Source organism: Episyrphus balteatus, chromosome 3 (genome assembly GCF_945859705.1).
Source record: "Episyrphus balteatus chromosome 3, idEpiBalt1.1, whole genome shotgun sequence".
Lineage (NCBI taxonomy): Eukaryota > Metazoa > Arthropoda > Insecta > Diptera > Syrphidae > Episyrphus > Episyrphus balteatus.
In genome coordinates, this window is record NC_079136.1 from 67,717,608 (window position 1) to 67,728,562 (window position 10,955).

Here is a 10,955-nt window from a genome sequence, read left to right on the forward strand (position 1 = left end):
CTGGGCTGAATTTTGGTATACAGCTTAATGACGGCTTTGTTATGAAGATGTGAAAAATCGACATTGATATCGTGTCCGCGTTAAGAGTTATAGGGGTCAAAAGGTCACAAAAACTGGTTTTTCACGATTTTCAGCAAAACGGTAAGTCTTATCAAAAAATTTTCAATGCAAGAATTGTAGACCAGATTATTATATATAAAAAGTGTCATGACACTTTTTTTCCTAAGACCCACCGTTTCTTAGGTATAACGATTCAAAAAATTGAAGTTTAGTTGTAATCGTCATAATCCTATTCCTGAAAAAAAACTCCTAACTGAAAAGTTCCTGAAATTTCATTATTTTTTTAGCTTGAATTTCGTTCCTCAACTGTTAAGAATATGGGGAAACCAAAAAAAAATGGAAATTTTCGCCATTTTTCCGATTGGGGCCCTTCTCCCGAAACCATTTCCCTGGAAATTTTTGTTTAGAATATGTCTGAAAATATACAGGGTGTGCAATAGAGAATGGACAACCCTAAAACGGCTTATAGCTACACTTATGATTATTCTAAAAACAGATAGAAAAAAGTTCTATCGCAACCAGTTCATAAAATATGGACTTTTTTTCGTTCAGTGTATTTTAAATTTTATCATCTTATGTTTTCGTTCACTACAACCACGAATGAATGAATTTTATTTATTTCTTTTTTTTTTTATAATTTTCTACAATAATTGGATGAGTACATAAACACTTTAAAAATTTCATAGCTATTGCACATTTTCGTAAAAAAATTTTGAAATCTGTTTTTTGATGCAAAATGTAAAAAAAGTATTTTATGAAAAATTTTAAACATCTGTGGTATAAAATAAATCTATAGATACCTAGGTGGCCAACTTTCTTAAAAATATTCTGGTATAAGGAGAATATTTTTAAGGAAGATGGTCACCTAGGTTTCTATAGATTTATTTTATACCGCAGGTGTTTAAAATTTTTCATAAAATACTTTTTTTACATTTTGCATCAAAAAACAGATTTCAAAAATTTTTTTACGAAAATGTGCAATAGCTATGAAATTTTTAAAGTGTTTATGTACTCATCCAATTATTGTAGAAAATTATAAAAAAAAGAAATAAATAAAATTCATTCATTCGTGGTTGTAGTGAACGAAAACATAAGATGATAAAATTTAAAATACACTGAACGAAAAAAAGTCCATATTTTATGAACTGGTTGCGATAGAACTTTTTTCTATCTGTTTTTAGAACAATCATAAGTGTAGCTATAAGCCGTTTTATGGTTGTCCATTCTCTATTGCACACCCTGTATATTTTCGGACATATTCTAAACAAAAATTCCCAGGGAAATGGTTTCGGGAGAAGGGCCCCAATCGGAAAAATGGCGAAAATTTCCATTTTTTTTTGGTTTCCCCATATTCTTAACAGTTGAGGAACGAAATTCAAGCTAAAAAAATAATGAAATTTCAGGAACTTTTCAGTTAGGAGTTTTTTTTTCAGGAATAGGATTATGACGATTACAACTAAACTTCAACTTTTTGAATCGTTATACCTAAGAAACGGTGGGTCTTAGGAAAAAAAGTGTCATGACACTTTTTATATATAATAATCTGGTCTACAATTCTTGCATTGAAAATTTTTTGATAAGACTTACCGTTTTGCTGAAAATCGTGAAAAACCAGTTTTTGTGACCTTTTGACCCCTATAACTCTTAACGCGGACACGATATCAATGTCGATTTTTCACATCTTCATAACAAAGCCGTCATTAAGCTGTATACCAAAATTCAGCCCAGTAGGAATTTTTCCGCAGATAAAACCTAAAATTACTGGACTATCACTGCTTGATATAAATTTTTTTATTTTAATAAATTTTTAATTAAATTTTCCACGGAAAATACCAGTTTTGACGAATTTTTTCTTTTATGTTTTACCTACTTATCAGCTCTGACATTTGCCGATACAGTTTTTTTTTATTTCACCCGTTCCAGAGTTTTTCGCAAATTTAGACACTTTTTGATAGATTATTTTCTCTCTGAGAGAGTTTTCTCCCCACTCCTCAGAATTTGACAGATTGCCGAATTTAGTGCACAAAAAGTCTGGAACAAACCTATTATAATAAAATGAACAAAAGATAATACGTTTTGAAAAAACATCTAACAAAAAACCTATCAAACCCTATCAATTTTTGTTGGTAGTAAAAATGGATTTTTTTTTTCAATAATAATAAGACACGTATGATTATATCTTCATCGGTTCCCATTTTTTATTATAAGAAAAGAAAAATTTAAGACTTTTAATTATTTCACTTTCAAAAGTACAAATTATTTTTCATACAAAAGTTAAGAATTTCATGAAAAAACACAAAATTTACCATAACTTTTTGTGGTTTCAACTAAACTTGCTCATATTTACAGACATGATATATGTATCTCAGTAGAAGGAACATATTTTATATTACAAGTGTTGCAATTTTTAATTTTTTAACATACAAAAAGTACAAAAACGGTCTTGCCCCCACTTCGCCTACTTAACAAAAAAACAAAAAAAAAATAATTCTTTATAAACCGAAGATAAAAACCAAACAAAAATTAAAGCTTTTACTTAAGAAGTAAGTACTTTTAAAATTTGCTAAACAATCGCAAACAAACCAAGATCTGACCGGCCAAAGAAAATTGATCCTCGTAGTACGAGGAAGACTACCTACAGAGAGAAGATTAATGAGAAGTATTGCAGAGGATCCCAAGCAAAGTGGCCCAATTCTCGAAGGAAAGCTGATACCATTAGAAATCTTTTAATAAGAAATGGTTTTAATGGTAGAATGTGCGGGAAGAAGCCATTCATTCGAAAAGCTAACAAAAAAGCTAAACTAGAGTATGCTATCTCACACCTAGAAAGGGTTGCAAAAGCTTAAGCTATTTCTTAGCTTAAGTTCCGATTCAATTCAAGATTCAATAATGGACTTGTGATTTAAAAAAAAATCAATTCTCAAGCTCTTAGAAACTTACGATTTGAAAAAAAAAATCTAATTCGCAAGCTAGTTTTGAGTTTTGAATTACAAAAATTTAACTCGTAAGCTAGTATCTAATTGCGAATTAAAGAAAAATTCAATTCATAAGCTAGCTTAGAATTATGAATTAAACAAAAATTTAATTCAAAAACTAGTTTGGAATTGTAAATTTAAAAAAAGTTTAATTCATAAGCTCTTTTTGACTTGTGAGTTGTAAAAAAATTCAATTCATAAGCTCTCAGGGACTTTGATTGAATTGTGAATTGAAGAAAAATCAATTCATAAGCTCTCACCAAAAAAAAGATAGGTAATATTTGTTTCGGACTAAATCTTTGCTGACCAGTTTGATCATAAAATTATACTATCTATATTAGGGTGGGTCAAAAAAATCGAAATTTTTTTTTTTGATTTGGTACTCCGAAAAATCGATTGCTAGACCCCTCTAGAATATACACACCAAATATGAGCTCTTTATATTAATGGGAAGGTCCTCCGCTTTGCAATTTTCCATTTTTACATCAAGCTTCTACTAAAAAAAAATAATTTTTTTATTAATTGACTTTTTAGCTAATTTCTTTTCATATTCTTGTAGGAAATTGAACGCTCTACAAAAAAGGCCTTATACACTTTTTTCGTTTATCTAACCGTTGAATAGATATTTGAGGTCCAAAAATCGAGAAAATCTTTAAAAATTCGTTTTTTGTTCTTAATTTTGTAACAAATTGAAAAATTATAATGATCAAACGCGCAAGACATATTCTTGTTGAAAATTGATTGCTCCACAAAAAAGGTCTTATTAACTTTTTTCATTAATCTAACCATTCTAAAGATATTCGAGATCAAAGTTTAAAAAAAATATAAAAACATTTTATATATTTAAAAAATTTCTAATTCACTGAAACTTCATTATTTTCAAATTAGCAAGATATATTCTTGTAGGGGCTTAAACGTTCTACAAAAAATTCCTTGGAATGAAATTGATTGCTTTAACCGTTTAGAAGATATTCGTATTCAAATCGCAATGCATACGGGTCATAAGAAAACTATTAAAATCAGTGAGCATTGGTTCGGAAACGAATATCTTCTAAACGGTTAAAGCAATCAATTTCATTCCAAGGAATTTTTTGTAGAACGTTTAAGCCCCTACAAGAATATATCTTGCTAATTTAAAAAATAATGAAGTTTCAGTGAATTGGAAATTTTTTAAATATATAAAATGTTTTTATATTTTTTTTAAACTTTGATCTCGAATATCTTTAGAATGGTTAGATTAATGAAAAAAGTTAATAAGACCTTTTTTGTGGAGCAATCAATTTTCAACAAGAATATGTCTTGCGCGTTTGATCATTATAATTTTTCAATTTGTTACAAAATTAAGAACAAAAAACGAATTTTTAAAGATTTTCTCGATTTTTGGACCTCAAATATCTATTCAACGGTTAGATAAACGAAAAAAGTGTATAAGGCCTTTTTTGTAGAGCGTTCAATTTCCTACAAGAATATGAAAAGAAATTAGCTAAAAAGTCAATTAATAAAAAAATTATTTTTTTTTAGTAGAAGCTTGATGTAAAAATGGAAAATTGCAAAGCGGAGGACCTTCCCATTAATATAAAGAGCTCATATTTGGTGTGTATATTCGAGAGGGGTCTAGCAATCGATTTTTCGGAGTACCAATTCAAAAAAAAGAATTTCGATTTTTTTGACCCACCCTAATCTATATTCCTAGTGGTGTTTTTCAGATAAGTGAAAAAGATTTAACCCGAAAATCAGCAGCTTTGGCTTGCAAACGGCTTTATGGAACGCATAACTACATAAACATTGCCAATCAAATTGTTGAAATTCATCAATCTTATGATTTAGATTATGAAAAAATAACAGCTACGGTTACAGACAATGGTTCCAATTTTGTCAAAGCTTTTCGAGAGTTTGGAATAAATAGTTTTGATACTTTTATAGAAGGTAATATATTGTTTTGCAAAAATTAAATGAACATAAACAGAATCGATTTCTTTTCAATTTTGCCCAAAAAATCGTCATTTCTCAAAACATTGTTTTCAGACGATATTAATCCATCTCAAAATGCAGAAGACTCCATTCGCAATGACTCCGAAACCGAAGAAGATCTTGAAGATGTTTGTGACGACGAGGATGAAAGAGTTATAAATGAATCTCTTCACTTACAACTTTCTTACCACTTGCGATGTGCCAGTCACACTCTGAATTTAATAGCAAGCACCGACACAAGCAAGGCTATCAACGAATCTCCATCCACAAAACTGATTCATTTTAACGTGGTAAAAAAATGTGAGGCTCTGTGGAAATGCTTGGGATCACCAAAGAGTAGGGAGGAACTGCAAAAGTTCTTAGGGTGTAGTTTAAAAAAAACCCGTCAGTACTCGCTGGAATAGTTTGTTTGATAGCCTAAATCAAGTTTATGAGTTGAAAGACAAGCTCCTGACTCGAGAACTCATTTCGATATCAAACAAATTGATGTTGTTTGTAAATAGCGATTTTGAGTACATAGCTGACTACCTTACTTGGTCTGCCCCTTTTGCTAAAGCTATTGACATTCTACAAGGTGAGGAAAACTGCTACTACGGGTATCTCCTGCCAACAATTTTAACGGTAAAAAAAAATGGGAACTGTGGAACATGAAAGGCTTAAATTTAGTGATCCTGTAGTGGAAAAGTTAAAAAAATTCTCTATTAACCCGATTCAAAGACTTTTTCGAGGTAAATGATAGAGGTGAATGTGCAGCAATTGCTGCAATGACGCACCCCCGCTTTATACCCGATTCACAATATTGCGAGACGACGAGACGAGAGCGAGACGAGATTTTCATTGACGATTTTAAAAATTTCCAAATAATGAAAATATATGAAACAATACACAATATTCCGATTGAAAATCCGAAAATTTTGGAAAAGGACGCACGACATGACGATTTTTCGAAAATGAAATTTTATTATAAAAATATTCTTGACAGCTTATATGAATAAAAGTTTTCTCAATTTAGGTCCATTTTCTTCACTCGGAGTTGAACAAAACTTGAGAATTTTTATATTAAAAATTCTCAAGTTATGTTCAACTCCGAGTGAAGAAAATGGACCTTAAAGTATTCGAGTTAGCTCGGGTGACAAGGTGATTGCCTCCCAACCTCTCCGGCCGGAGTTCAATTCTCAGAAAATACTGTTTATTTTTTTTATTTTTTTTTACTTTATAGAATAAAAAATTGCAGTATTGTGAATTTCCATACGATTTTAAAACGATTTTTTTTTAAATCGAAAACGTTCAGAAAAAACGTCTCGCTCTCGTCTCGTCGTCTCGCAATATTGTAAATGGGGCATTAAAATTGCGTGGATAAATCTTCTCGATCCCGAAAAACAGGAGAAAGTCAAAAGTCTTGCGCAGAGGCTAACCAGAGGTCCGAGAACAGATCGTTCTGTAAACGATGATTCGGACAACAGCGAAGACTTTTTTGACTTTGGTGATGTTGCGAGCAATAACGTAATAGCCCGGGACAGCGTTACCGTTAAGCGACTTTAGTCGCTATTAGCGACCTTTTTGAAGCCTTAGCGACCAAGCGACGACTTTTTATTTAAAGCGACTTTTTCACTAATTTCATAATAGCGACTTTTTTTTTCTATCTAAAAATTGTATTTCTTTTTTAATTCTGAACATTTAGAGCTTCAAATTTGTGTTTCTTTTTTCGTTCTGAACGTATTCTGAGCTAGTTCAGAGCACCATCGATGGACTCAGAATAAAATAACTGAGCAGACCGAGTTGAATGCTGAAGGCTGAACACAAGCATTTAGCAAGTGAAATTGAAAAAAATTTCAAACAAATAAAATAATGGCGCAAGAGTGCAGTAGTCGTTCTAGTTTTTTATTTTTATTTAACCCTTTTGGACCCAGCGTTACTCTCATGCAACATATTTTTAAAAATTCGTAAAAAATATTCCATTAAATATTTTTTTAGGTTTCGATGGCTTAATTGAAAGATAATAATGCCTATTTATTTATTTAATATGTTAAATGGTTACATTAGAAATAAACTTAAATACTAACAATGGAATTATTAAACTACTGGATTATTACAAAAATTTAGTCAAATATCATACCTTTAATTTTTGTTAATCGAAAAAGGGACTGATATTCACATTTTTTTCTTTTTTTTGCAAACATTTTTTTTATATATGGTCATAGTTTTGAAAAAAAAGATATAGAAAATGTTAATGCAATGAAAAAAAAAATGTTAATTTTCAATGAAAAAAATTAGTGAGCACAGCATTTTGAAGGCAATTTAATCTTCTTTTTTTCTTTGGAGCAATGTTTATGTCTATCTCAACCCAAAAAAATGTATAACTAAAAAAACAAAAAACTCAAAAAATCGATTTTTTTGATATTTTTTTTTTCCTTTATGATTGTTTCGACTATTGTGGTATGGAAATTTTTTTTCAATTTTTAAATAAACATTATTCCAATAGGAAATTTAATTCTCTATAAAAAATTGTATATGCAATATATCAAAATTTTGCTTGGTTTACGAGGTATATTGAAAAAACCAAAAAGGGGGCTTTTGCACCCCTATCTTCAGTTTCCACCCTCTCATTTAATAGCACTCCGCAATTTTATCTTCTTTTATAACCCATTCAACGATTCCTGCAATAAAAAGCCGTGAACGTCTTAGTTTCTTTCTAAACTACATAATCAATAGCCTATTAGATCCTAAAATGAAGACTGTTTTTTTTAAGTTTCTAATTGTTAATGAAAACTTTGTTTCAAGACAACTTATGTTTATTTTTCTATGTAAAAACATATGAAAACGATTTAGCGACTTTTTTTTTTTAAATAGCGACTTTTTCGACAAAAAAGCGACTTTTTTCAATTTTTCAGGTTAGCGACCTTTTTTTTCTAAAAGCGACTTTTTTAGCGACCTTTCAAAAATGTTCAACGGTAACGCTGGCCCGGGAGCCAGCGTCATTATTCAATGTTAATGATGATAACGCTTAAATTATTTTTTTATCTGTAGTTTAGGCAAATGTAATCAACAAAATCGATGCCTGCCACCTCAACAGTGGGGCAATAAGTGGCAACAAATTTTCAAAGTTGTAAAAAAAACCAGGTCACATGTCTAACATGATAAGACTTGAAACCGGTCTAGAACGTTAGTTGGCACTGCCGACACTAAAGTCATTTTCCACGCCTGTCAAGTGGAGCCAGATTCGAATGTTCTTACTCGCTGTTCCGATACGGACATTCTCGTCATTGCACTTGGAAACATGCAGCACTTGAAAGAAAATGTAAGACTTTGGCTGAAAGTTGGCGTTGGTAATGCAGAAAGGTTCATCAACGTGTCGAAGCTCTACGAATCATTGGGACCAGATTTATGTCAAGCTCTTCCAGGATTCCATGCTTTCACAGGATGTGACTTCAACCCTGCATTTTTCAAAAAAGGCAAGAAGCGGCCACTTACAATTCTTCAAAACTCAACTGATTTCATCGAAGCCTTCTCAAAACTGAAAAACTATCCAGACATCGAAGCACAGATATTTGACATACTAGAAAGATTTGTTTGCTACATATACGGACTTAAACAGTTTAATGACGTCAACGAAGCCCGGCTTTCAATTTTCGCCAAATCCTTTAAATGCAACGACATTGAAGAGACGTTCAAAATTAAAACAAAAAACTTTGATGGCTCAAGTTTGCCACCCTGCAAGTCGGAGCTGCGCCAGCAAATTTTGAGATGTGCTTACATCTGAAGTATATGGAGTAATGCATACCGCCAAAATCCCACCGTCCTCTCTCCTTCTAACTGTGGATGGCAAGAAATAAGGGACAAACTGGATTTTAGGTGGTTTGAAGGTGACCAATTACCAACTTCGGTCAGCGAAGTTTTGATTAAGGATCATTCAAACATTAATCATTCAGGTAAATACATCAACTTTCCATCTTCCTTTGACAATTCATACAGTTTTTAATCTATGTTCCTTTAAACAGACGCAAATATCCAAATTGACAACGAAGAAGATAATGAAGAACCTACCCACAACCAAGTCAGCACTAGCGAAGATTCTGATGAAGAAGATATTTCATGTTTAATGGAGTCATTCAGAAGTGGCGAAGATGTGCTGTCCAGCATTTTTGACTAAATTATAATCTTATAACGTTTTGAAAACAAATTAAAACCAAAACTAAAAGCACACACAAAAATGTTTTTTTTTAAACTTATTTGTTTTGTAAAGATCTTATGCCATGTAACAGCAAAAGGTGATCCCCCCCCCCCTCCTTACCCTTTTTCTGGTATAATTGTTATGAAGTATATATTAATGCAAAGTATAGGTATATTTTAATATACTTTTACTTTTTTAGACGTTTTGATAAAATAGATTAAAATGGGTATTTTTCCTCCTTTACCCCTTTGCTTTGGAGTTATAAAAGACTTTTAGAGCTGATATTATTTTTTCGGTGTTCTTTATTAAACGGTTTACAAAATTCATCAAAACATTGTTTCTCTCCCAGATTTCTACCCAAAAACAAAATATTTTTGGATTGTATACAGTATGCGACAGTGCGACTATTTTCGATCCTGCCGGCGACTTCTCCCCGGGACGCAAGCGGCAGGCATGGTTTTTCCTCTATTTTAAATGTCAAACTAACTATCTAAACATACTTCAGCCCTTATCACATATAACAATTTGACGGTTTTTTTTACAACTTTAGGTCAGCGGCAGGATAACTTCGCCCCACTGTCCAGGTGGCAGGCATGGTTTTTCTTTCTCAAGGCAGTGCCAACTAACGTTCTAGACCGGTTTCAAGTCTTATCATGTTAGACATGTGACCTCGGTTTTTTTACAACTTTGAAAATTAACTGTAAATTAATGCACCACGGGTGCGCCTGCAGGCATCGATTTTATGTTTTTCTAATGTAAAAACTGCCCGAAAAAAATAAATTCATCCATTATCAAATCTTTCAAAAATGAGTGACGCTGGCTCCCGGGCTATAATATCTTCACTCATTCCACAACCTCAGCAGGAAAGTGAGATGATGAAGTTTTTCGTTAGTAGATGCTCGAGCTTAGAGGATCTTCAAGCATTTCCATCAGTGAGATCTTTGTTCCTTAAGTATAACACCGCTTTACCATCGTCAGCCGCTGTGGAAAAATTGTTTTCATACGTGACCCTTCTCGATCTGCCAAAAAATAATAGATAAGGGAATGAGCAATTTGAGATAAGGGTTTTATGTAAAGCTAATTAAAAAAAAAAAAAAATGTTTGTAATAATATTAATTTAAATATTAAAAAATATTAATATTCATTATTTTGTTCCCCTAGTTTTAAGTGAAAATATTTTTTTGTTATATTTTTTTTTTTATTTTTTTTTTGTTTTTCTATGAAATTAATTTTATTTTACTTTAATTTATATTTTTTTTTATATACAGTAGAGGAAATTCCCATAAAAACACATGGTTTTAAGGCATTTTTTGTTTGCTGAGTACAAGTTAGCCATTCATTTTTATGAAATAAGAAAATGTACTCAAAGTTGTTAAAAAAAATATAAATTTATTCACTTTTAACTAAATTAAATAAAAGTTATTAACAAAAAACAAAAATTACTCAAAAAAAAAGGAGGAAATTCCCATAAAAACACTTACATTTTTATTAAAAAATATCGGTTAATTGGTGATAAGAAAAGTGTTTTTGATAAAATCAATATTTTGTAGAGCCACCACTTGCTCTTACAACCGATATTATTCGCCTTGGCATGGATTCCACAAGCCTTTCCAGTTCCGCGGTTGTAATTGCTGCCCATTGTTCAATGATTGCGTCTCGAAGCTCTTGAACGTTGTTAAATTGGCGCCCGTTGCCATAAACACGCCTGAATAGTATTCCCCAGAGATTCTCTATGGGATTTAAGTCGGGACTTCGAGACGGCCAGTCGAGAAATGTTA